Source organism: Rattus norvegicus, chromosome 10 (assembly GCF_021556685.1).
Source record: "Rattus norvegicus strain SHRSP/BbbUtx chromosome 10, alternate assembly SHRSP_T2T, whole genome shotgun sequence".
In the NCBI taxonomy this organism is placed as follows: domain Eukaryota; kingdom Metazoa; phylum Chordata; class Mammalia; order Rodentia; family Muridae; genus Rattus; species Rattus norvegicus.
The window spans coordinates 32,303,252-32,330,247 of record NC_141543.1 but is presented as its reverse complement, the minus strand read 5'-3'; the positions used below and the strand labels follow the sequence as shown (position 1 = coordinate 32,330,247).

General features: G+C 38.9%; 1 long non-coding RNA gene across 2 annotated transcripts in view; it reads right to left on the bottom strand.

Annotated features, from left to right (window-relative positions):
* Nucleotides 1-25,110, bottom strand: part of LOC102548672 (uncharacterized) — a 104,167-nt gene extending 79,057 nt beyond the window's left edge. The window contains exon 1 of one of the 2 annotated variants that reach the window (XR_015631184.1): nt 24,903-25,110. This is a non-coding gene — a long non-coding RNA (uncharacterized LOC102548672). The remainder of the gene's footprint in view (nt 1-24,902) is intronic. The other variant, XR_015631185.1, reaches the window with a different exon arrangement.
* Between the last annotated feature and the right edge of the window lie 1,886 nt (nt 25,111-26,996).

The window sequence follows — 26,996 nt, the reverse complement described above, 5'->3', positions numbered from 1 at the left end:
ATATCGTATGCTCCCATTTGAAACAATATAGAACTTTTTCTACCTGCTAGCTTAATACTGTCACAGACTGTACTAGCTATAAAATGACGTCTGAAAGACATCATGAGATGTCTCAAGAATCTTTTTTTCCACAACACAAAACCCCAAGCTTAAAAGTTGAGCAGATAATGTGCTGAAAGGAACATGGAAGGAGTTGGTGCAGTGAGGCTGAATAAGAGACATATTTCATATATATATAATTCTCAAGAATGAAGAAAATATTTTTATGTAAAAGAACCCATTTTTATGTGTCACCTTTCTGCACTCATAATCTGACATTTCTGTGTCTTTGACATAGTATACAGGCCATTATTTTTTTTATCTGACATACCAACATTTTTAAAAAGATCAAAGTTTTTTAACCTTTACACTACCAATACTTTATCTGAATAATTTTCTGGAATGGTTATCGCTGCACTGAAGTGTACTTGGCAGTAGCAATCCCCTTTGGTTATCTCCCTGGTTGTGAAAACAGAAACGACTCGAGATTTGACAAAGGGAGTGTGATTGGGGAGGATTGTGTAATTCAGTAGTTGAGAACCCCTGGCTTTTGAAGAGAACAAGAGAATTACCTATATTTCTAGTTGTTCAGCAAGAATCACTTTTTAATTGCTTTATGGTAAGGAATGGATCTCACAGACATGAAATACATGGGGACGCGCACTCATATGTTACATAACCATCGGGTGGACAAGCTGATGGTTGCTGAAATAAGGAAGTGGTATTCTATCTTCTATCTATACTAGAGTAATTAATTGATCTTAAACCCTAAATTCTGTATCTTAACACCATGAAAGTATTTTCGTCTCCTTCTCCTGGAGTCTTCTATGGGCAGGGTGGCATTTTCCATATCTTGGGTCCTACCAATCTGAAAGTGGAAGAAGAGAGTAAACACGCTGTGTGCTTCTGAACATTTTATTTTAAGCGAATTTCAAACATATAAGAAAGCTGAAAGAGGCGAAAGACTTATACGATCTGAAGAATAAAAGCAATATACAGCAAACTAGTAGCTAATGTTAAACTAAATGGAGAGAAACTTGAAGCAATCAAACTAAAATCAGGGACTAGACAAGGTTGCCCACTCTATCCCTACTTATTCAATATAGTATTTGAAGTCCTAGTAAGAGCAATCAGACCACAAAAGGAGGTCAAAGGGATACAAATTGGAAAGGAAAATATCAAAATATCACTATTTGCAGATGATATGATAGTATACTTAAGTGACTCCAAAAGTTCCACCGGAGAACAACTGGATAAGCATGGATAAACAACTTCAGCAAAGTGGCTGGGTATAAAATTAACTCAAACAAATCAGTAGCCTTCCTCTACTCAAAGGATAAACAGGCAGAGAAACAAGTTAGGGAAATGACACCCTTCACAATAGTCCCAAATCATATAAAATACCTCGGCACGATTCTAACCAAGCAAGTGTAAAAGATCTGTTTTTAAGTATCTGAAGAAAGAAATTGAAGATCTCAGAAGATGGAAAGACCGGTCATACTCAAGGATTAATATAGGAGTAATATAGTAGAAATGGCCATTTTGCCAACAGCAATCTACAGATTCAATGCAATTTCCATCAAAATTCCATCTCAATTCTTCATAGAATTAGAAAGAGCAATTTGCAAATTAATTTGGAATGAAAACAAAGGCAGGATAGTGAAAACTATACTCAACAATAAAAGAACTTCTGGGGGATACACCATTCCTGACCTCAAGCAGTATAACAGAGCAATAGTCATAAAAACTGTACAGTATTGGTGGATCAGTGGAACAGAACCGAAGACCCAGAAATGAACCCACACACCTATGGTCACTTGATCTTTGATGAAGGAGCTAATACCGTCCAATGGAAAAAAGATAGCATTTTCAACAAACGTTGCTGGTTCAACTAGAAGTCAGCATGTAGAAGAATGCAGATCGATCCATTCTTATCACCCTGTACAAAGCTTAAGTCCAAGTGGACCAAGGAGCTCCACATCAAAGCAGATACACTCAAACTAATAGAAGAAAAGGTGGGGAAGAGTCTGGATCACATGGGCACTGGGGAAAGTTTCCTGAACAAAACACCAATGGCTTATACTCTAAGATCAAGAATTGATAAATAGGACCTCATAAAATTGCACAGCTTTTGTAAGGCAAAGGAAACTATTGTTAGAACAAAACAGCAACTGACAGATTGGGAAAAGATATTTACCTATCCTGCATCTGATAGAGGGATAATATCCAAAATATACGAATAATTCAAGAAATTAGACTCCAGAGAATCAAATAACCCTATTAAAAATGGGGTACATAGCTAAACAAGGAATTCTTCATTGAGGAATGCCGAATAGCTGAGAAGCACCTAAAGAAACGCTCAACATCTTTAGTCATTGGGGAAATAAATGTAAATCAAAACAACCCTGAAATTCCACCTCACACCAGTCAGAATGAGTGGCTTAGATAAAAATCTCAGGTGATGACAGATGCTGGTGAGGATGTGGAGAAAGAAGAACACTCCTCCATTGTTGGTGGGATTGCAAACTGGTACAACCATTCTGGAAATCAATCTGGAGTTTCCTCAGAAAATTGGACATTCCGCTACCTGAGGATACAACTATACCTCTTCTGGGCATATACCCAAAAGATGTTCCAACATACAACAAAGACACATGCCCCACTATGTTCAGAGAAACCTTATTTATAATAGCCAGAAGCTGGAAATAACCCAGATGCCCTTCAACAGAGAAATGGATACAGAAAATGTTGTACATCTACACAATGAATACTACTCAGCTATCAAAAACAATGGCTTCATGAAATTTATAGTAAATGGATGGAACTGGAAAATATCATCCTGAGTGAGGTAACCCCAATCACTGAAAAAGACACATGGTATGCACTCACTGATAAATGGATATTAGCCCAAAAGCTCGAATTACCCAAAATACAATCTACAGACCACATGAAGCTCAAGAAGAAGTATGACCAGAGTACAGATGCTTCACTCCTTCTTAAAAGAGCAAACAAAAATATTTATAGGAGGGGATATGGAGGCAAAGTTTGGAGCAGAGACTGAAGGAATGGCCATTCAGAGCCTTCCCCACATGTGAGATATATATATGTATACACACACACACACACACACACACACACACACACACACACACACACACACACGGAGTCACAAAAACTAGATAAGATTGATGATGCTAAGAATTTCATGATGATAGGAACCGGATATAGATGTCTGTTGAGAGACAAAGCCACAGCATGAATACAGAGGCGAAAGCTAGCAGCAAACCATTGAACTGAGGATGGGACCTCTGTTGGAGGAATTAGAGAAAGGACTGAAAGAGCTGAAGGGATTTGCAACACCATAAGGACAGCAATGCCACCCAACCAGAGTTTCCAAGGACTAAAGCACTACCCAAAGACTACACATAGACTGACCCATGGGTCCAACTACATAGGTAGCAGATGATGGCCTTGTTGGGCATCAATGGATGGAGAAGCCCTTGGTCCTGCCAAGTGTGGACCCCCAGTGTAGGGGAATGTCTGGCAGGCAGGAAGCAGGGTTGGATGGGGAGGGGAACACCCTTATAGAAGAAGTGGAAGGAGTGAGATAGGGGGATTATGTCCAGGAAACTAGGAGAAGGAATAACATTTGAAATGTAAATTAAAAAGTAAAACCAGCAACAACAAAAAAACAAATGGGTATTACCATGCCTGACTGATTGTGTGAATAGTAAGATTTGAACTTGGAACGCATGTCCTGAGGCTTTTGCAGCAAACACTATGCTGACTGAGTTATCTCCCTCCCATGCTTTAGATTTCATAGTAGAACTCTTTAGGATATTTTAATCATTAAGTGAAACCCAGCACACAAATTTTTAAAGAATACTTTTTATTTCACATTTTTAATTTTGCTTTAGGCTAAGCAGCAACAAATAACCTCATATATTTATTTATCATTGTTTTTAGTGGCAGCAGCAAATCAACATAGCTTTGTATTTGGAATGTTGTTACAATTAATTTTGAACTTTTGTATAATATTATCAATTGATATTAAAATTATTATGATAATGTAAAAGAAGAAGGCTGAAAAAATTATATTCAGTCTCCTTTATTTTTTTTCTTTTTTCTTTTTTTTTTTTCGGAGCTGGGGACCGAACCCAGGGCCTTGCGCTTGCTAGGCAAGCGCTCTACCACTGAGTTAAATCCCCAACCCCTCTCCTTTATTTTTTAACTTGGGCTTGTAAACTCAGCATTACAGAGAAGGTACATTGTCATAGTATTTTCAGTGTATTAGGACAAACAGCAGTTTGGTCACTGATACTTTTGGCTATAATTGTCTTGGCTTGGTCTTAATGTACATATGTCTTCTATTATAAGAATGGAAAATGAGGCAAGACTGTAATTGTGTGTCAAGGAAAAATGATGTCTGCTTATACATTTTTTGAACATTATAATAAAATTAATAAAATTATTTTCTTCAGGGTGTCCAAGTATTCAGATTTTAAGAACCTGTGTAAACTAGGTGTAGGTGTGGATATAACTCTCAGTATCAGTCATTTCATCTCTCTTTATCTACTAAGAATGCAGTTCATTAGCACTTTAAATTAATTTTCTGGTCATTATTCTTCACCATAATGAAGCACATTGGTTTGATTTCATAGGCATGTATTCATAACTACCTACTTGTCTTATAAATGACTTATCTTCCCTGAGCAACTTTATTTAAGGTAAACTTGAATGATATATTTGTCTGCTCTGAAAATTATTGCCATTTCTGCAAAATGAAATTAATATTTTGTAAATGTAAATGTGTTACATGTACTAGTGCATGTAAGTCAAATCTTTAACCCACATACACATTATAATGAGTTAGAAATATTGACAGGATTCATAAAGCACCCTTTTCTTGAAGCCCAAGTGATAGCAATTCATTATAGAAGAGGATTATGTCAGATAAGATAAAGAGATGCAATTTGGACCTCACGAGTCTCATAACATTTCATTTGCATTGTAGTATAATGTCTAATGTAGGCAAATTGAGTAAATATTTTTTTTATTTCTTAGTCAATATAGTACTCAAAGTGAAAACATGTCATTCAGGATTCAGTTCTCTGTAATTATGTGTCTCTTTGTGCTACTTTGCATTGACATTTTTTCCTTACCAGGCATAAATTACATTTGTTTCTATAATATGTTTTCTCACACAATCCTCCGAGAATTCAGAAGCTGTGATATTTTTAATATACACTTTTTAGGTCTCTAGAAATTGGGCTAAAAGAAGGTGAGAATCTATCCAAGTTGACAAAAGAGAAAAGCCTGCTGAGAAGTGATGTGAGCATGCACAGCGGACACATGCATGCGGTATCCTAGAACTGTCAAGTAAGACATAAGCTTTATTAGAACAGAATTTTTATGTGTCAAAGCCTTTCTTAAATAAAAGTGACAATTTCTGACAGACATTGTGTCTGGACACGGATGCGTGACTAAGCAAGCAGTGCAGAAATGGTCTCTGAAATAGCTTTTAGTCAAGTAAACATTGGAAACGTCCAAGTTCTTCCTCTGTATGTCATCTGTAGACAGCAGTGTTGAAATGAAACATGCCTCTGCACCGTAACTTCTTAGAACACACACCGTTTTCCTTAGCATACTCCTAGGAAGATAACGCAGTACTGTGCAATACTGCTAGTAAAACCCGAGCTCACAATTCCATTTTGGTCTTGAGTCTGGATGCTGTCTCTACAAGTGCATTTCCCAGAAATGGGCTGCATCCTCTCAAAGACGACATCGTCCTTTTCATAGAAGGTAAAGTGACATAGGAATCTTTTTTTAAGTTTTTTTATTAACTTTATTTCTTATTTACATTTTGAATGTTATTCCCTTTCCAGGTTTCCGGGCCAACATCCCCCTAATCCCTCCCCCTCCCCTTCCTTATGGGTGTTCCCCTCCCCACCCTCCCCCCATTACCACCCTCCCCCCAACAATCACGGTCAGTCTTAGCAGGACCCAGGACTTCCCCTTCCACTGGTGCTCTTACTAGGATATTCATTGCTACCTATGAGGTCAGAGTCCAGGGTCAGTCCATGTATAGTCTTTAGGTAGTGGCTTAGTCCCTGGAAGCTCTGGTTGCTTGACATTGTTGTTCATATGGGGTCTCGAGCCCCTTCAAGCTCTTCCAGTTCTTTCTCTGATTCCTTCGACGGGGGACCTATTCTCAGTTCAGTGGTTTGCTGCTGGCATTCGCCTCTGTATTTGCTGTATTCTGGCTGTGTCTCTCAGGAGCGATCTACATCCGGCTCCTGTCGGCCTGCACTTCTTTGCTTCATCCATCTTATCTAGTTTGGTGGCTGTATATGTATGGGCCACATGTGGGACAGGCTCTGAATGGGTATTCCTTCTGCCTCTGTTCCAAACTTTGCCTCCCTATTCCATGCCAAGGGTATTCTTGTTCCCGTGACATAGGAATCTTTAGTGGCTTCTTTTCATGTCTCTTGAAAACCAAGGGTAGTAAGCCATTTGCTTCTGTTTGAAATAAGTTATTCCACATGGACAAAGAGCATTGATTTCTGCTTTTATCAAAGACATTTTGTGTACTGAGTTAGTCGTCTGGCCTTGGTGGATTGCAAAAGTCCACCTTTGTAATTGGGCTGCACTCTGATGAATACGTTGATATATGAATACAATGCAATGATTTCTGTTTCCATACTTTATTTCCTTACAGTCATTTACCTGTCATAAGATCTTTTCAAATTATCTCTATTTCTACCTACAACGTTTCCCTGAAACAGTCATTAAATGCAGCAAGCTTAAAGATCGTACAGGCTTCTGAGCATTAGAAGTGGAGAGGTAGCTTATGGGAATGGTTTTTGTCTCTGGCTGATCTCTACACTGGAACATAGTCGTGTTCCTCTCCTGCATATAGTCTTGTTCTCATTACACTGTGGAAATTTGAATTCTTTCCCAGGTGCCTCTTAAAAGTTTGATTATATCCTTGAAATGTATTTAACTCAGAGTAAGGGAGAGAGAGGAGTTATGTGGGAGGAGAAAGAATAGGCCAGGGAGGAGGAGTTAGGAGGATAAAGGGAGAAAAAGACAGTCACAGTTCATTGATGGAACGTCTGAGACTCACATCCATTAATTCCATTTTGTCCTACTTATTAGAGGTAAAGCAGTCTCTACACTGTCTATTGAAGCTCCAATGAAGACTATAAAAGAACCAGCAAATGGGCACTTTGACTTCTCCTAATTGGACAAAACTGCCAGCTATCTGTAAGTCATTCACCCGATCTTATCGCACGGTCCAAGACTCAGCTGGCAGCACTGAAGTATACTCATGGGTGCCTCCGTGAAGACCATGTTGAGTTCAGATATATATTATGGGCCCATCGAGACCAGTTTTCATTTTATGGATGGTTTTAGTAACATTCAAGAAATTTATAAATATGATGAGGCTATCTTCAAGCCCTCGGTTCATCACTACATTCTACAAGTACTCTCTTGAATGTCCCTGAGAGAAACAACATGCACCAGAAGCTATATTGTACATGAAATCCTTGGAAAGGTTTCAGTTCTTGCTCTCATAGCCAAGGAGATAAATAAATATGTTAGGGAAAAAAAATCCCAAAAATTTTCATTAGTTTGTTTTGTGTGGTGGTCTTTTTCATATTCTTTGAACATGCCATTTCCTCATTGTCTCCTCTGCTGGTATGTGAGAACTATCGCAGTAAAACTATTATTTAACAAGGTTGCTTAATCAAAATGACATGTGAATTAATCAAGAACACGTTGTACTTCCTGGCTGCTAAAGCAGTCTAGGCTAGAGTGATGCTATTGCTACCCTGTCTTGTGATTGCACTGCATGCCGTAGGTTATAAATAACCTCGCACTTACGATTTCATTTGATCTTCATAAAGAAATTCTAGAGGAGAAAATTTCGAATTGATCTCTCCATTGTTGACATGAATGGGGGCACAAAGAGGTTTTGTATTGCTACTGGATTCATATAATTATACATGTGAAACATGTTTTAAAATAGAAGAGAGAAAGAAAGAGGGGGAGAGAAGGCAAGAAGAGTCAGAATGGAGGACTAGGATTCAAAGCACATATGATCACATCACACAGCAGGTACCTCCCAAGACCAGATTCTTGAGGACACACAGCTGACTCTCAATGTCAGTAACAACAAGAAGAAATTAGGATGACTTTTCAAGTTCGGTGAGTCACAGCATCGTGAAAAAAATTGAACCTTAAAACTTTCATTTCATCCTGTATTTTCTGTGAAGCCAGTGATTCTATACCACAGACAAAAGCATTGAAAAGACATCTCAAAGGCAGAGAGAGGAGCACAGAATATAATGACTAGCACTTTTTAAAAGTTAGTGCAAGAATTCTCTCAGTGGCTATCAAATTAGGGAAGCATCAACTGATCTCCTTAAAACACAAAATGTAAAACGTTCCTTTTTCTATCTTTGTGACTAAATGACTTACACTGAAAGATTACCATAGCTCAGGCGGGTGGTCTCCAAAAAAGTTATGTTCCTTCCAAGGGCAACCATTACCAATGGATCATCCACATGGGACTCTTTTGCTCTAACCTGGGATAATTCCAAAGAGCCACTTCAGCTCTAGGAGAGTTTATGAACTGGCTGTGTCACAGCTTTAAACCCTGCTCAAACATGCTCTTCAACTTGTAAGAATCCATCCCAAAAGACACCCTGTGTGCCAACCTTTATTCTGGTTGATGCTGCTACTACTATCCATGACCCTAACATACATTAGGACTCATAGACAAGTTACAGTTAGAAGTTCTATAATGGCTTCTGTTGCTGATGTCCGCCATTATTTTTTCAAGTCAGAGTTTCCCTTGCTTATTGGTATTAGTACGTTCCACTTAATCTATAGCAACCCCTGACATTGCTACTGTAAATCCTACATCTAGTGACTAGCTTTCATAGAGTTAGTATAGCAACCCTTGGATGTGATAAACAGTGAAAGAATGTCTTCTTGAGGTATGATTCAACTTTTATGAAGTTAATCACTGGAATGATATGGTGGGCAAACAATGGATCAGTGTTTTAAAATGTGTTTCCTTGATACTAGAACATTGAGAGGTGAGTACTACTATTTTTTTGATTTGTGGTTGGAATATGTTGTGTGTTTTGTGTGTGTGTGTGTGTGTGTGTGTGTGTGTGTGTGTGTGTGTGTGTGTGAAATACTTGAAGAATGGAGCCATGGTGATGAAAATGTTTGATGTTGGTGAAGTTAACCTGTGTACCCTATGTTCCAAACCCATTTTCTGTGGGAGTAAGAGGAAAAGTGATAAGACATTCCTTAACCAAATTCACTGGGATGGTAGGATCATCCATTTCTCTTGGAGGGATTTAGGATCAATCTTACAATTGTATGTATTACTCCATCATTTGCAGATTTTCAAGCCTCCATTTGTATATATCTTCCTGGCCTTTTAAAAATTTCTATTTTGGCTTTAAATAAATAGTTTGTAGCCATGAGTAAAGGTTTGGCTTCATAACTATTTCCTCTCTTTACATATTTTTCTGACAGTTTGTTAGAAAAAGACATGAAACATTAATTATATCTGGGTTAAAGTAAACTGCCTCTCAAACTTTATTTTTGTGTGAGTGCATTTATTATTCTAAGAACATTAGGTATGACCTGAGTACTTTTTCAGTAATTTAATTAAAACATATCTGAGACAGTTTTGTGGGAAATAATGAAGGGTATCAGGAAAGGAAGGGGAAATGATGTCAGAGTAATGATGCGACAATGTAGGTCAAGCTTTGCTAGTCTTAGAACTGATATTTTGTGCTATGTGTTGATTTACGAGACTCTTGTACTCTTCGCAATGGAAGTCAGTAGCATCCCTCTTCCAGTCCTTTCTGATGTCACAGTCAAACACCTTCATATTGGTTAAGGTTTATGGATCAAAAATCACTGCAGTGTTGAAAGTGATGGTTTAAGATATTAAGGACATTATAAATAAGGCTGCTATGAACATAGTGGAGCGTGTGTCTTTGTTGTATGTTGGAACATCTTTTGGGTATATGCCCAGGAGAGGTATAGCTGGGTCCTCAGATAGTGCAGTGTCCAGTTTACTGAGGAACCTCCAGACTGATTTCCAGAATGGTTGTGCCAGTTTGCAATCCCACCAACAATGGAGGAGTGTTCCTCTTTCTCCACATCCTCGCCACCATCTGCTCTCACCTGAGTTTTTGATCTTAGCCATTCTGACTGGTGTGAGGTGGAATCTCAGGTTTGTTTTGATTTGCATTCCCTGATGACTAAGGATGTTGAACATTTCTTTAGGTGCTTTTTGGCCATTTGAGAACGTTTTGTTTAGCTCTGTACCTCATTTGTAAATAGGGTTATTTGGCTCTCTGGAGTCCAACTTCTTGAGTTCTTTGTATATTTTGGATATTAGCCTTCTATCAGATGTAGGATTGGAAAAGATCTTTTTTCAATCTGTTGGTTGCCATTTTGTCCTGATGACAGTGTCTTTTACCTTACTGAAGCTTTGCAGTTTTATGAGGTGCCATTAGTCGATTCTTGATCTTAGAGCATAAGCCATTGGTGTTTTGTTTGGGAAAATTTCCCCAGTGCCCGTGTGTTTGAGACTCTTCCCCACTCGCACTTTTTCTTCTATTAGTTTGAGTGTAACTGCTTTGATGTGGAGGTTCTTGATCCACTTGGACTTAAGCTTTGTACAGGATGATAAGCATGGATCGATCTGCATTCTTCTACATGTTGACCTCCAGTTGAACCAGCACCATTTGTTGAAAAGGCTATCTTTCTTCCATTAGATGGTTTTAGCACCTTTGTCAAAGATCAAGTGACCATAGGTGTGTGGGTTCATTTCTGGATCTTCAATTCTGTTCCACTGATCTACCTGCCTGTCTCTGTACCAATACCATACAGATTTTTTTTTATGTCTATTGCTCTGTAATACTGCTTGAAGTCATGGATGGTGATTCCCCCAGAAGTTCTTTTATTGTTGAATATAGTTTTTGCTATCCTGGGTTTTTGTTATTCCAAATGAATTTGCAAATTGCTTTTTCTATCTCTATAAAGAATTGAGTAGTAATTTTGATGGGGATTGCACTGAATCTGTAGATTGCTTTTGGCAAAATGGCCATCTTTATTATATTAATCCTGTCAATCAAGGAGCATGGAAGCTCTTTCCATCTTCTGAGACCTTCCTCAATTTCTTTCTTCAGAGACATAAAGTTCTTGTCATACAGATCTTTCACTTGCTTGGTTAAAGTCACACCAAGATATTTTATATTATTTGGGACTATTGTGAAGGGTGTAATTTCCCTAATTTCTTTCTCAGCCTGTTTATTCTTTGAATAGAGGAAGGTTACTGATTTGTTTAAGTTAATTTTATACCCTGACACTTTGCTGAAGTTGTTTATCAGGTTAAGTAGTTCTCTAGAGGAACTTTTGGAGTCACTTAAATACACTAGCATATCATCTGCAAATAGTGATATTTATTTGATTTCTTCCCTTCCAATTTGTATCTCTTTTGACTTCCTTTTGCTGTCTGATTGCTCTGTCTAAGACTTCGAGTACTATATTGAATAAATAGGGAGAAAGTGGGCAGCCTTATCTAGTCCCTGATTTTAGTGGGATTGCTTCAAGTTTTTCTCCATGTAGTTTGATGTTACCTACTTGTTTCCTGTATATTGCTTTTACTATGTTTAGATTTAGGCCTTGAATTCCTGATCTTTCCAGGACTTTTATCATGAAGGGTGTTGACTTTTGTCAAATGCTTCTTCAGCATCTAATGAAATGATAATGTGGTTCTTATCTTTGAGTTTGTTTATATAGTGGATTACATTTATGGATTTTCATATATTAAGCCATCCCTGCATCCCTGGCATGAAGCATACTTGATCGTGATGGATGATCATTTTGATGTGTTCTTGGTTTTGCTTTGCAAGAATTTTATTGAGTATTTTTGCGTCAATATTCATAAGGGAAATTGGTCTGAAGTTCTCTTTCTTTGTTGGGTTTTTGTGTGGTTTTGGTATAAGAGTAATTTTGGCTTTACAAAAGGAATTCGGTAGTGCTCCATCGGTTTCAATATTGTGGAATAGTTTGGATAGTATTGGTATGAGGGCTTCTATGAAGGTCTGGTAGAATTCTGCACTGAACCCATCTGGATCTGAGCTCTTTTTGGTTGGGAGACTTTTAATAACTGCTTCTATTTCTTTAGAAGTTATGGGGTTGTTTAGATGATTAATTTTTACTGATTTAACTTTGGTACCTGGTATCTGTCTAGAAAATTGTCCCCTTCCTTCAGACTTTCCAGTTTTCTTGAATATAGGCTTTTGTAGTAGAATCTGATGATTTTTTTCTTCAGATTCTGATGTTATGTCTCCCTTTTCATTTCTGATTTTATTAATTTGGATACACTCTCTGTGACCTCTGGGTAGTCTGGCTAAGGGTTTATCTATCTTGTTGATTTTCTCAAAGAGCCAGCTCCTGGTTTTGTTGATTTTTTTCATATTCCTTTTTTTCCTAATTGGTTGATGTTAGCTCTGAGTTTGATTATTTCCTGCCTTCTACTTCTCTTGGAATTATTTATTTATTTTTGTTGTAGAGCTTTTAGGTGTGCTGTCAAGCTGCTAACATATGCTCTCTCCTGTTTCTTTTTGCAGGCATTCAGAGCTATGACTTTTCTTATTACCACGCTTTCATTGTGTCCTATACATTTGGGAATGTTGTATCTTCATTTTCATTAAATTCTAAGAAGTCTCTCATTTGTTTCTTTATTTCTTCCTTGACCAAGTTGTTATTGAGTAGAGCAGTGTTCAGTTTTCATGTATATGTCAGCTTTCTGTCATTATTGTTGTTATTGAAGACCAGTGTTAGTGCGTGGTGATCTGATAGGATACATGGGATTACTTCTATCTTCCTCTGTCTGTTGAGGCCTGTTTTGTGACAGATTGTGTGGTCAGTTTTGGAGAAGGTACCATGAGGTGCTGAGAAGAAGGTATATCCATTTGTTTTAGGATTGAATGTTCTATAAATATCTGCAAATCCATTTGGTTAATAACCTGTTAGTTTCTTTATGTCTCTGCCTAATATCTGTTTCCATGATCTGTTCATTGATGACAGTGGGGTGTTGAAATCTCCTATTATTATCATGTGAGGTGCAATGTGTGCTTTGGGCTTTAGTAAGGTTTCTTTTATGAATGTAGGTGTCCTTGCATTTGGAGCGTAGATATTTAGGATTGAGAATTCGTATTTGTGGATTTTTCCTTTGATCATTATGAAGTGTCTTTCCTTATCGTTTTTAATGATTTTTGGTTGAAAGTCAATTTTATTTGGTATTAGAATGGCAACTCCAACTTGTTTATTTGGGCCATTTTCTTGGAAAGTTGTTTTCCAGTCATTTACTCCCAGACAGTGTCTGTTTTTGTCTCTGAGGTGTGTTTCCTGCATGCACCAAAAATACTGGGTTCTCTTTACGTATTCAGTCTGTTAGTCTATGTCTTTTTATTGGGGAATTGAGTCTGTTGATGTTGAGAGATATTAAGGAATAATGATTGTCACTTCCTGTTATTTTCGTTGTTAGAGGTGGAATTATCTTGTCTCTCTTTTGGTTTCATTGCAAGAAAATTATAGTCTGGCTTTCTGTACAGTGTAGTTTCTCTCCTTGTGTTGGAGTTTTCCATCTATTATTCTTTGTAGGGCTGGATTTGGAGAAAGATACTGTGTAAACTTGGTTTTGTCATGGAATATCTTGGTTTCTCCATCTATGTTAATTGAGAGTTTTGCTGGATACAGTGACTTGGGCTGGCATTTTTGTTCTGATAATGTCTGTATAACATCTGTCCAGGATCTTCTGGCTTTCATAGTCTCTGGCGAGAAGTCTGGTGTAATTCTTATAGGTCTGCCTTTATATGTCACTTGACCTTTTCCCCTTAATGCTTTTAATATTCTTTCTTTGTTTTGTGTGTTTGGTGTTTTAACTATTATGTGACGGGAGGAATTTCTCTTCTGGTCCAATCTATTTGGAGTTCTTTAGGCTTCTTGTGTGTTTATTAGCATCTCTTTCTTTAGGTTAGGGAAGTTTTCTTCTGTAATTTTGTTGAATATATTTAGTGGCCCTTTAAGTTGGGAGTCTTCACTTTCTTCTGTGCCTATTATCCTTAGGTTTGGTCTTCTCATTGTGTCCTACATTTTCCTGTGTGTTTTGGTCTGGGAGATTTTGCCTTTTACATTATCTTTGACAGTTGCGTCAATGTTTTCTATGGTATCTTCTGCCCCTGATATTCTATCTTCTATCTCTTGTATTCTGTTGGTGATGCTTGTATCTATGGTTCCTTGTCTCTTCCTTAGGTTTTCTAAATTTTGGGTTGTCTCCCTTTGTGCTTTCTTTATTGTTTCTATTTCCATTTTCAATTTGTTTACCTGTTTGGTTGTGTTTTCCTGTAATTCTTTCAGGGATCTTTGTGTTTCCTCTCTAAGGGCTTCTATTTGTTTACTTGTGTTTTCCTGCATTTCTTTAAGGGAGTTCTGTATGTGTTTCTTAAAGTCCTCCATCATTATACAAAAATGTGATTTTAAATCTAAACCTTGCTTTTCTGCTGTGTTTGGATATCCAGTATTTTCTTTGGCTGGAGAACAGGGTCTGATGATGCCAAGTAGTCTTGGTGTCTGTTGCTTAGGTTCCTGTGCTTGCCTCTAGCCATTGGGTTGTCTCTGGTGTTCACTTGTCTTGGTGTTTCTGAGAGTGACTTGACCCTGCTGTAGGTCTCTGTGTCAGCACTCCTGTAGTACAGGTTTCCTGTTTTCTTTCAGCCTTTTCTGAGAACAGGTGCTCTGCTTTCAGGTGTGTCAGCACTCCTGGAGACTGTCTTCCATCTCTTGGTGTGAGCAGGAATCAAAGGGTCCTGTCCCTGATTGCTTCGAAGTCCTTGCACCCAGGGGGTACTGTTGGAACTAGGAAATTCCCTCTTGAGTCTGGACTGTGGACTAAGGGTAGTCTCCTCTGACTTCTCAGGAGTATCCACACTTCTAAGTATTCAGCTCTCTCCCTCATGGGATTTGGTTGCAGGGAGCTGTTTGGCCAGTTCAGTTCGGTCCTGGGCACAGACCAGAGCAGCAAGTACTGGCAGCTGTTTGTCCCTATATCCCTGTGTCCAGAGGCACTGTGAAGCTTCCCCTTGGACCAGGGATGTGGGAAGAGGTGTGCAGAGGTGGCAGACTGTCCTGGGGTCTCAGCATGTCTGTACTCCTGGGTGGTCAGCTCTCTTCCCAATGGGATTTCAGTGCAGGGAGCTCTAATACAATGTTTTTTGTTTGTTTGTTTGTTTGGTTGGTTGGTTGGTTGGTTTTTTGTGACTAGTATTCAGTACGTTCTCAATAAATGTTTTTTGATTCTGAAAAATGCATGTACATCAAGCATATACACTTATTACATGAAGATTTGGCTAAAAATGTCAAAACAGAGCAATTTTTGCTGGGAAAATATTCTACTACTAAATAGGGTGTCCTCAGCCTGAATCTTTTGTTTTGTCACTGATACCTACAATTCAATAAATACTTATTGGTTGTTAAAAGTGCATCTATGTTAAGTAAATACACTTATTACATGGAGGTTTGACTTATATTTTCAAAACAGAAGTTTAACAGAAAAGTCATTTTGGATATAGGAACATCTGTAAATAACACAAGCTAAGCATTGTTATGCAAGAAACAATAGGCTGTCATGAGACAAAATTAGAGGGATCAGTTAGAGAAGGCAGCCATGGAAATACAGGAACAAAGAGTGCAGCAGGGACTGAAGGAATCTTCAAGAGACTGTCCCACCTGGGGATCCACCCCATGTGCAGCCACCAAACCCAGACACTATTGCTGATGCCAAGAAGTGCTTGCTGACAGGAGCCTGATATGGATGCATCCTGAGAGTCTCTGCCAGAGCCTTACTGATACAGATGAGGTTGTTTGCAGCTAACTATTGGAATGAGCATGGGCACCCCAATGAAGAAGTTAGGAGAAAGGACTGAAGGAGCTGAAGGGGTTTGCAACACCATAGGAAGAACAACAATATCAACCAACCAGACCCTCTAGAACTCTTAGGGACTAAACCACCAACCAATGAGTACACAGTGAGGGATCTGTGGCTCTAGCTGTATATGTAGCAGAGGATGGCATTGTCTGCCATCAATGGGAGGTGAAGCCCTTGGTCCTGTGAAGGCTCATTTCCCCAGGGTAGGGGAATGGCAGGGGGTTGAGGTGTGTGTGGATGGGTGGGAGTGGGAGCTTCTTCATAGAAGTAGGGAGGGGTGATGGGAAATGGGAAAAGGGATAACATTTGAAATTTAAAGACAAAGTATCCAACTCCAAAAAAAAAAAAAAAGAAAGAAAAGAAAAGAAAAAGAAAAAGAAAAGAATATATTCCTTAGAATACAGTGTTGAAACCAATGCCTAAAGCTGCAAAGAGCTAGCCAGAAATACTTCTGCTCTGCTTTCCCATCCACACATCTTCCGACCTTTATCTCTTCAGGTCTTAGTCACTTTTGAATAATATATGCTTACTGGCATTGGAGAGAAGGGATTCGCCTTCAGAGGGTGACTACTTAATCTCACAAAATCACCTTTGATTTTAAACATGGTCTGGTAGGGAACCATCCTGATAAATCAAAGCTACCTGTCTGTTTGTTTATTAAACAGGAATTGATGTGTAGCCCGGCTTGCTTCAACCCATGGTTTCTCTGTTCTCTTCAGTGCTGTGGTTTGTGGCAAGGTTCAAATGTCTACTGTTGCTGCTGTTTTGTTTTTATTTAACACCAGCCTTATTAACTTGATTTCTTTAGGACTGCTAAAATTCATAGTTTTAATTAGGAAATATATGCTCATAATGTTTCTAGAAGCACACCAGAGCAGAGTGTTATTGAATCTGCCATTTGAAATCATGTTTGTCATCCCCTCCAAAACAAAATCCTACTGGGAACTTTCCTGTGCACATTTTTAAGGCTAAAACACAGAAGGAGTATAACCCTTTCACTCTGTTGTGACACACACACTGCTCTTTCTAAACCTTAAAACAGGAGTGAGGCTGGCAAGGGAGCCAGACAGAAAAACAATTGCGAGCTTTTCCTATTATTTTGTAATTAGGTCTTAAATTTGCTGCTGCATCAACAAGAAATGACATGTAGGGTGACACTCTAGTGGCACAAATACCCATCAGTGTGGACATTCACACAGGCTAGGAAACACATTAGTTGTCAAGACCAGGGCCCTGAGATGACAACTGAAAACCATAATAAGACATGCCCTCGTGCCTCTTAGCATGGTTATAAATAAAGTAAAACAATGACTACTGTTGAAGATGTGGAGGAAGAAAATATTTTTGCACTGTTGATAGAAATATAAATTGATATAGCTGCTATGCTAAACAATCTGAAGGTTATTAAAAGATTACCAGAACTGCCAAATGAAATGCTAGTCCTCACAGATATGTAATCAAAAACAATGAAATCAGCATATCTAAGAGACCTTTGCACTCAATGTTCATTATAGAATTATTTATAATAAATGTGGTTCACATATAGTATGCAATATATACATATGTATATATATAGAGAGAGAGCAATGTTTACCTTAAAGAAGGAATATTAATTTTAAAAACGAATACCATCTCTTGAATAAATATAAACAAATCTGGAAGACATATTGCACATAAAATAAAACATATAACTTATGTCTTCCTCCTGTGTTTAAGTAAGAAGGTCAAAGTCACAGAATGGTTGTTTGAGGCTGAAGATGGAGAAATGATAAGGTATATGCAAAGGGACATGATTTTATTTATTAAAGAACAATAAATACCATGAATTTATTGTACAAAGTTACAACTATAATTGATAATTTATTGTATATTAGAAATTTACCGAGACCCGGTGAGAGAGAGACCCAACCGCCTGGTCAGGTGGGCACTCCTGAGGCTGCAGAGCGGAAGAGACCACCAACACTGCTCACCCCTGCCCACATCCCTGGCCCAAGAGGAAACTGTATAAGGCCTCTGGGCTCCCGTGGGGGAGGGCCCAGGAGCGGCAGGACCCCTGCCACAGACACCGCCGGACCCTGAAGGAAACAGACCAGATAAACAGTTCTCTGCACCCAAATCCCGTGGGAGGGAGAGCTAAACCTTCAGAGAGGCAGACAGGCCTGGGAAACCAGAAGAGACTGCTCCCTGCACACACATCTCGGACGCCAGAGGAAAAAGCCAAAGACCATCTGGAACCCTGGTGCACTGAAGCTCCCGGAAGGGGCGGCACAGGTCTTCCTGGTTGCTGCCGCTGCAGAGAGCCCCTGGACAGCACCCCACGAGCAAACCTGAGCCTCGGGACCACAGGTAAGACCAAATTTTCTGCTGCAAGAAAGCTGCCTGGTGAACTCAAGACACAGGCCCACAGGAACAGCTGAAGACCTGTAGAGAGGAAAAACTACACGCCCGAAAGCAGAACACTCTGTCCCCATAACTGACTGAAAGAGAGGAAAACAGGTCTACAGCACTCCTGACACACAGGCTTATAGGACAGTCTAGCCACTGTCAGAAATAGCAGAACAAAGTAACACTAGAGATAATCTGATGGCGAGAGGCAAGCGCAGGAACCCAAGCAACAGAAACCAAGACTACATGCCATCATCGGAGCCCAATTCTCCCACCAAAACAAACATGGAATATCCAAACACACCAGAAAAGCAAGATCTAGTTTCAAAATCATATTTGATCATGATGCTGGAGGACTTCAGGAAAGACCTGAACACACTTAGGGAAGCACAGGAAAACATTAATAAACAAGTAAAAGCCTACAGAGAGGAATCGCAAAAATCCCTGAAAGAATTCCAGGAAAACACAATCAAACAGTTGAAGGAATTAAAAATGGAAATAGAAGCAATCAAGAAAGAACACATGGAAACAACCCTGGATATAGAAAACCAAAAGAAGAGACAAGGAGCTGTAGATACAAGCTTCACCAACAGAATACAAGAGATGGAAGAGAGAATCTCAGGAGCAGAAGATTCCATAGAAATCATTGACTCAACTGTCAAAGATAATGTAAAGCGGAAAAAGCTACTGGTCCAAAACATACAGGAAATCCAGGACTCAATGAGAAGATCAAACCTAAGGATAATAGGTATAGAAGAGAGTGAAGACTCCCAGCTCAAAGGACTAGTAAATATCTTCAACAAAATCATAGAAGAAAACTTCCCTAACCTAAAAAAAGAGATACCCATAGACATACAGGAAGCCTACAGAACTCCAAATAGATTGGACCAGAAAAGAAACACCTCCCGTCACATAATTGTCAAAACACCAAACGCACAAATTAAAGAAAGAATATTAAAAGCAGTAAGGGAAAAAGGTCAAGTAACATATAAAGGGAGACCTATCAGAATCACACCAGACTTCTCGCCAGGAACTATGAAGGCCAGAAGATCCTGGACTGATGTTATACAGACCCTAAGAGAACACAAATGCCAGCCCAGATTACTGTATCCAGCAAAACTCTCAATTAACATTGATGGAGAAACCAAGATATTCCATGACAAAACCAAATTTACACAATATCTTTCTACAAATCCAGCACTACAAAGGATAATAAATGGTAAAGCCCAACATAAGGAGGCAAGCTATACCCTAGAAGAAGCAAGAAACTAATCGTCTTGGCAACAAAACAAAGAGAATGAAAGCACACAAACATAACCTCACATCAAATATGAATATAACGGGAAGCAATAATCACTATTCCTTAATATCTCTCAATATCACTGGCCTCAACTCCCCAATAAAAAGACATAGATTAACAAACTGGATACGCAACGAGGACCCTGCATTCGGCTGCCTACAGGAAACACACCTCAGAGACAAAGACAGACACTATCTCAGAGTGAAAGGCTGGAAAACAACTTTCCAAGCAAATGGTCAGAAGAAGCAAGCTGGAGTAGCCATTCTAATATCAAATAAAATCAATTTCCAACTAAAAGTCATCAAAAAAGATAAGGAAGGACACTTCATATTCATCAAAGGAAAAATCAACCAAGATGAACTCTCAATCCTAAATATCTATGCCCCAAATACAAGGGCACCTACATATGTAAAAGAAACCTTACTAAAGCTCAAAACACACATTGCACCTCACACAATAATAGTGGGAGATTTCAACACCCCACTCTCATCAATGGACAGATCATGGAAACAGAAATTAAACAGTGATGTAGACAGACTAAGAGAAGTCATGAGCCAAATGGACTTAACGGATATTTATAGAACATTCTATCCTAAAGCAAAAGGATATACCTTCTTCTCAGCTCCTCATGGTACTTTCTCCAAAATTGACCATATAATTGGTCAAAAAACGGGCCTCAACAGGTACAGAAAGATAGAAATAATCCCATGCGTGCTATCGGACCACCACGGCCTAAAACTGGTCTTCAATAACAATAAGGGAAGAATGCCCACATATACGTGGAAATTGAACAATGCTCTACTCAATGATAACCTGGTCAAGGAAGAAATAAAGAAAGAAATTAAAAACTTTTTAGAATTTAATGAAAATGAAGATACAACATACTCAAACTTATGGGACACAATGAAAGCTGTGCTAAGAGGAAAACTCATAGCACTGAGTGCCTGCAGAAAGAAACAGGAAAGAGCATATGTCAGCAGCTTGACAGCACACCTAAAAGCTCTAGAACAAAAAGAAGCAAATACACCCAGGAGGAGTAGAAGGCAGGAAATAATCAAACTCAGAGCTGAAATCAACCAAGTAGAAACAAAAAGGACCATAGAAAGAATCAACAGAACCAAAAGTTGGTTCTTTGAGAAAATCAACAAGATAGATAAACCCTTAGCCAGACTAACGAGAGGACACAGAGAGTGTGTCCAAATTAACAAAATCAGAAATGAAAAGGGAGACATAACTACAGATTCGGAGGAAATTCAAAAAATCATCAGATCTTACTATAAAAGCCTATATTCAACAAAATTTGAAAATCTTCAGGAAATGGACAATTTCCTAGACAGATACCAGGTATCGAAGTTAAATCAGGAACAGATAAACCAGTTAAACAACCCCATAACTCCTAAGGAAATAGAAGCAGTCATTAAAGGTCTCCCAACCAAAAAGAGCCCAGGTCCAGACGGGTTTAGTGCAGAATTCTATCAAACCTTCATAGAAGACCTCATACCAATATTATCCAAACTATTTCACAAAATTGAAACAGATGGAGCCCTACCGAATTTCTTCTATGAAGCCACAATTACTCTTATACCTAAACCACACAAAGACACAACAAAGAAAGAGAACTTCAGACCAATTTCCCTTATGAATATCGACGCAAAAATACTCAATAAAATTCTGGCAAACCGAATTCAAGAGCACATCAAAACAATCATCCACCATGATCAAGTAGGCTTCATCCCAGGCATGCAGGGATGGTTTAATATACGGAAAACCATCAACGTGATCCATTATATAAACAAACTGAAAGAACAGAACCACATGATCATTTCATTAGATGCTGAGAAAGCATTTGACAAAATTCAACACCCCTTCATGATAAAAGTCCTGGAAAGAATAGGAATTCAAGGCCCATACCTAAACATAGTAAAAGCCATATACAGCAAACCAGTTGCTAACATTAAACTAAATGGAGAGAAACTTGAAGCAATCCCACTAAAATCAGGGACTAGACAAGGCTGCCCACTCTCTCCCTACTTATTCAATATAGTTCTTGAAGTTCTAGCCAGAGCAATCAGACAACAAAAGGAGATCAAAGGGATACAGATCGGAAAAGAAGAGGTCAAAATATCACTATTTGCAGATGACATGATAGTATATTTAAGTGATCCCAAAAGTTCCACCAGAGAACTACTAAAGCTGCTAAACAACTTCAGCAAAGTGGCTGGGTATAAAATTAACTCAAATAAATCAGTTGCCTTCCTCTATACAAAAGAGAAACAAGCCGAGAAAGAAATTAGGGAAACGACACCCTTCATAATAGACCCAAATAATATAAAGTACCTCGGTGTGACTTTAACCAAGCAAGTAAAAGATCTGTACAATAAGAACTTCAAGACACTGAGGAAAGAAATTGAAGAAGACCTCAGAAGATGGAAAGATCTCCCATGCTCATGGATTGGCAGGATTAATATGGTAAAAATGGCCATTTTACCAAAAGCAATCTACAGATTCAATGCAATCCCCATCAAAATACCAATCCAATTCTTCAAAGAGTTAGACAGAACAATTTGCAAATTCATCTGGAATAACAAAAAACCCAGGATAGCTAAAGCTATCCTCAACAATAAAAGGACTTCAGGGGGAATCACTATCCCTGAACTCAAGCAGTATTACAGAGCAATAGTGATAAAAACTGCATGGTATTGGTACAGAGACAGACAGATAGACCAATGGAATAGAATTGAAGACCCAGAAATGAACCCACACACCTATGGTCACTTGATTTTTGACAAAGGAGCCAAAACCATCCAATGGAAAAAAGATAGCATTTTCAGCAAATGGTGCTGGTTCAACTGGAGGGCAACATGTAGAAGAATGCAGATCGATCCATCCTTATCACCCTGTACAAAGCTTAAGTCCAAGTGGATCAAGGACCTCCACATCAAACCAGACACACTCAAACTAATAAAAGAAAAACTAGGGAAGCATCTGGAACACATGGGCACTGGAAAAAATTTCCTGAACAAAACACCAATGGCTTATGCTCTAAGATCAAGAATCGACAAATGGGATCTCATAAAACTGCAAAGCTTCTGTAAGGCAAAGGACACTGTGGTTAGGACAAAACGGCAACCAACAGATTGGGAAAAGATCTTTACCAATCCTACAACAGATAGAGGCCTTATTTCCAAAATATACAAAGAACTCAAGAAGTTAGACCGCAGGGAAACAAATAACCCTATTAAAAAATGGGGTTCAGAGCTAAACAAAGAATTCACAGCTGAGGAATGCCGAATGGCTGAGAAACACCTAAAGAAATGTTCAACATCTTTAGTCATAAGGGAAATGCAAATCAAAACAACCCTGAGATTTCACCTCACACCAGTGCGATTGGCTAAGATCAAAAACTCAGGTGACAGCAGATGCTGGCGAGGATGTGGAGAAAGAGGAACACTCCTCCATTGTTGGTGGGATTGCAGACTGGTAAAACCATTCTGGAAATCAGTCTGGAGGTTCCTCAGAAAATTGGACATTGAACTGCCTGAGGATCCAGCTATACCTCTCTTGGGCATATACCCAAAAGATGCCTCAACATATAAAAGAGACACGTGCTCCACTATGTTCATCGCAGCCTTATTTATAATAGCCAGAAAATGGAAAGAACCCAGATGCCCTTCAACAGAGGAATGGATACAGAAAATGTGGTACATCTACACAATGGAATATTACTCAGCTATCAAAAACAACGAGTTTATGAAATTCGTAGGCAAATGGTTGGAACTGGAAAATATCATCCTGAGTGAGCTAACCCAATCACAGAAAGACATACATGGTATGCACTCATTGATAAGTGGCTATTAGCCCAAATGCTTGAATTACCCTAGATCCCTAGAACAAACGAAACTCAAGACGGATGATCAAAATGTGAATGCTTCACTCCTTCTTTAAATGAGGAAAAAGAATACCCTTGGCAGGGAAGGGAGAGGCAAAGATTAAAACAGAGACTGAAGGAACACCCATTCAGAGCCTGCCCCACATGTGGCCCATACATATACAGCCACCCAATTAGACAAGATGGATGAAGCAAAGAAGTGCAGACCGACAGGAGCCGGATGTAGATCGCTCCTGAGAGACACAGCCAGAATACAGCAAATATAGAGGCGAATGCCAGCAGCAAACCACTGAACTGAGAATAGGTCCCCTATTGAAGGAATCAGAGAAAGAACTGGAAGAGCTTGAAGGGGCTCGAGACCCCAAAAGTACAACAATGCCAAGCAACCAGAGCTTCCAGGGACTAAGCCACTACCTAAAGACTATACATGGACTGACCCTGGACTCTGACCCCATAGGTAGCAATAAATATCCTAGTAAGAGCACCAGTGGAAGGGGAAGCCCTGGGTCCTGCTAAGACTGAACCCCCAGTGAACTAGTCTATGGGGGGAGGGCGGCAATGGGGGGAGGGTTGGGAGGGGAACACCCATAAGGAAGGGGAGGGGGGAGGGGGATGTTTGCCCGGAAACCGGGAAAGGGAATAACACTCGAAATGTATATAAGAAATACTCAAGTTAATAAAAAAAAAAAAAAAAGAAATTTACCAAGATTTTATCATCTCAAGCACACACACACACACACACACACACACACACACACACACACGCACGCACAATGAAAATTAAAAGTTTATTTGTGGGTGAACAGTTTGATTATGAAATTCATCTTACAATTAAGAAATGTATCATAATGTTCCACTGTAAATATTTGATATATACATTTCTGTGTCAATTATAAATATTGTAGAAAGGGATTTGAAAGATAATAAGAATGATAATAAGTGGTTTAGAAACATGCCAGAAAGAGCTCCTGAGCACTTGGAAATGTAGAACATAGATACATCTAAATGTCACACAATTTAATATATAATGCATACAAAGAAGTTAACGAGATCACATTTGTGGGAAGCCTCATGTAACCACAGCCATGTCATTTTTCAGAAAATACATGGAAGCTAAAACTAAACCCTAACCATGGTATTTGGGCCTCACCAACTAACAAGAAAATAGAGCCTGATGGCCAAATAATATGAAAGGTTTCAAAACTACAGAATAACACTTTCTAAATGCCCCCATACTTTGCACTCCAAAAGCTTACCTGAATGTTCTCACATGTCTTTGTTTAAAGAAGAGTAGTTATTTTGTTTGTACTGTGGGTCGTCCTTAATATTTTGTATATCTTTATTTCAATGTGCCTCAGTGGCTTTTAAAGCTATTAAATACGCTTTAAGTTAAAAAAATAAAACCTCCAGTTTCTTGCTCTTCCTAGAGGCCTTGCATCTCAAGCATAATGTGGGCAGCATAATAATGCAGTACTGTGTTGTTGGTTAGAGAGGACGTTCTTGTGAAATCTGAAACATGGCCAGAGGCCTCTTCAAAATTAAAGCTCCAAAGAGCAAGGGCTTCCCAAAGCAGTCTCCATACAAAAGGAATGAGCAGATAGATGTCCAAGTCACCCAGATTTTCTTAGGATATACTAGATGACTGTTGAGCATTTTCTTAAAAATAAATATAAAGTTTGTCATGCAAAAAAAAAAAACCTTTTTTCCCTGTTCTAAAAGTAAAGAGTTGAGAAGTTTTATAGAAGTTATCCTTTTTATAATTAATCATTTATTTGTTTCCATTTCAAATGGCATCCAGGTTACCCCTTCATAAAATCTCCCATCCCATCCACCATCTTTCTCTATTCCCCTTCCCTTTGCCTCTCTGAGGGGGCTCCTCCACCCACTCATGAATTCCAGTCTCACTACTCTAGCATCCTCCTACACTGGGACATCAAGCCTCCACAGGACCAATGGCCTCCTCTCCCATTGATATTATATAAGCCCGTGCTACATAGGTATCTGGAGCCATAATCCTTAAGTAATCAACCAGCATAGCAAACTAAACAGCAGAGCACTGACAGCGGGAGAGCTCACAGCTCTGAGCAGGGAAGAATAGATGGTTGGTGTCGCTGTCAATGAGTCAGAAGATGTTGAGAGGTTTATTGATCACACAGAGTAGTCAGGTTGTGGAGTGGGAATTCAAAGTGACTTAAAAATACCATACACTAGGTCAAGTGTGATGACACTCACAAGTAATCAACACATTGGGTGGCAGAGACAGGTCAATTGACCTGATTTTGAGGCCAATCTGGGTAAGATTATGTCTCAAGAAAACACCCCAGAAATAACAACAACAAAAATAACAAAAATGAACAAAATAATCTTCTTCAGAAGTCAACAAAAGAATGATGGGTATTTCTTCTAGTATGATCAATTTTGAATTTTAAGAAAAAGCACAAGTCATATGTCACTATATGAAAATTTAAAAAAGCATCCCCCAAGATAAATGGGACACTGGTTATTCGTTTTCTCTGAAAGGCACACAAATATGAACACTGTCTCAGTTATGTTTATATAGCCATTTCTAGAACAGACTTGGTTCCTGGTTGTGGCTCTTTCACATCTTCTGTTCCCTCTTCTACAATCTTCCTCCAGCCATATATGCAGTGGCTGTGATGTAGACATATATGTTGGGGCTCCCAACCCATCTGCCCTTGCATCTCTGCGCTCTCTCTCTCTCTCTCTCTCTCTCTCTCTCTCTCTCTCTCTCTCTCTCTCTCTCTCTCCTATGTTGGTATAAGAAAGAGTTACTAGTATTTTTTTTCTAATGTCTACGACATCACTTCGCCAAGAAAATCATGTCAATTGCCCTGCCTCAGCTACCCAAGTGTGCTGATTACTTGTGAGTGTTTCCAGTACCAGAAGTAATTTTCCTACTGTTGAGTGGATCTTAAGTCTAGTTAGACAATCATTAGTTGCACCCACAGGTGAGTGCCACTTACTACATCTTTATGCATATCTTGCCAAGATGCTAACTGCCACGATGCATAGTTGTTGCATCTGGGTAACATGCTTTGTTCCTCTCCTTGGCAGCTTGTGTAGAACTTTCTAGAACCATAGAAGGTAGCACACAAAAAGGAAGCTTTCAGATCATATCCAGCTAATATTATATACCAGGTGTCCAGAGGTTGATTTATTATTTCTGCCTCAAACAATAACTAAGTTTTAATGTCTTCTGGTTCTGAATACACACACACACACACACACATACACACATACACACACACATACACACACATACACACACATACACACACACATACACACACATACACACACATACACACACATACACACACACATACACA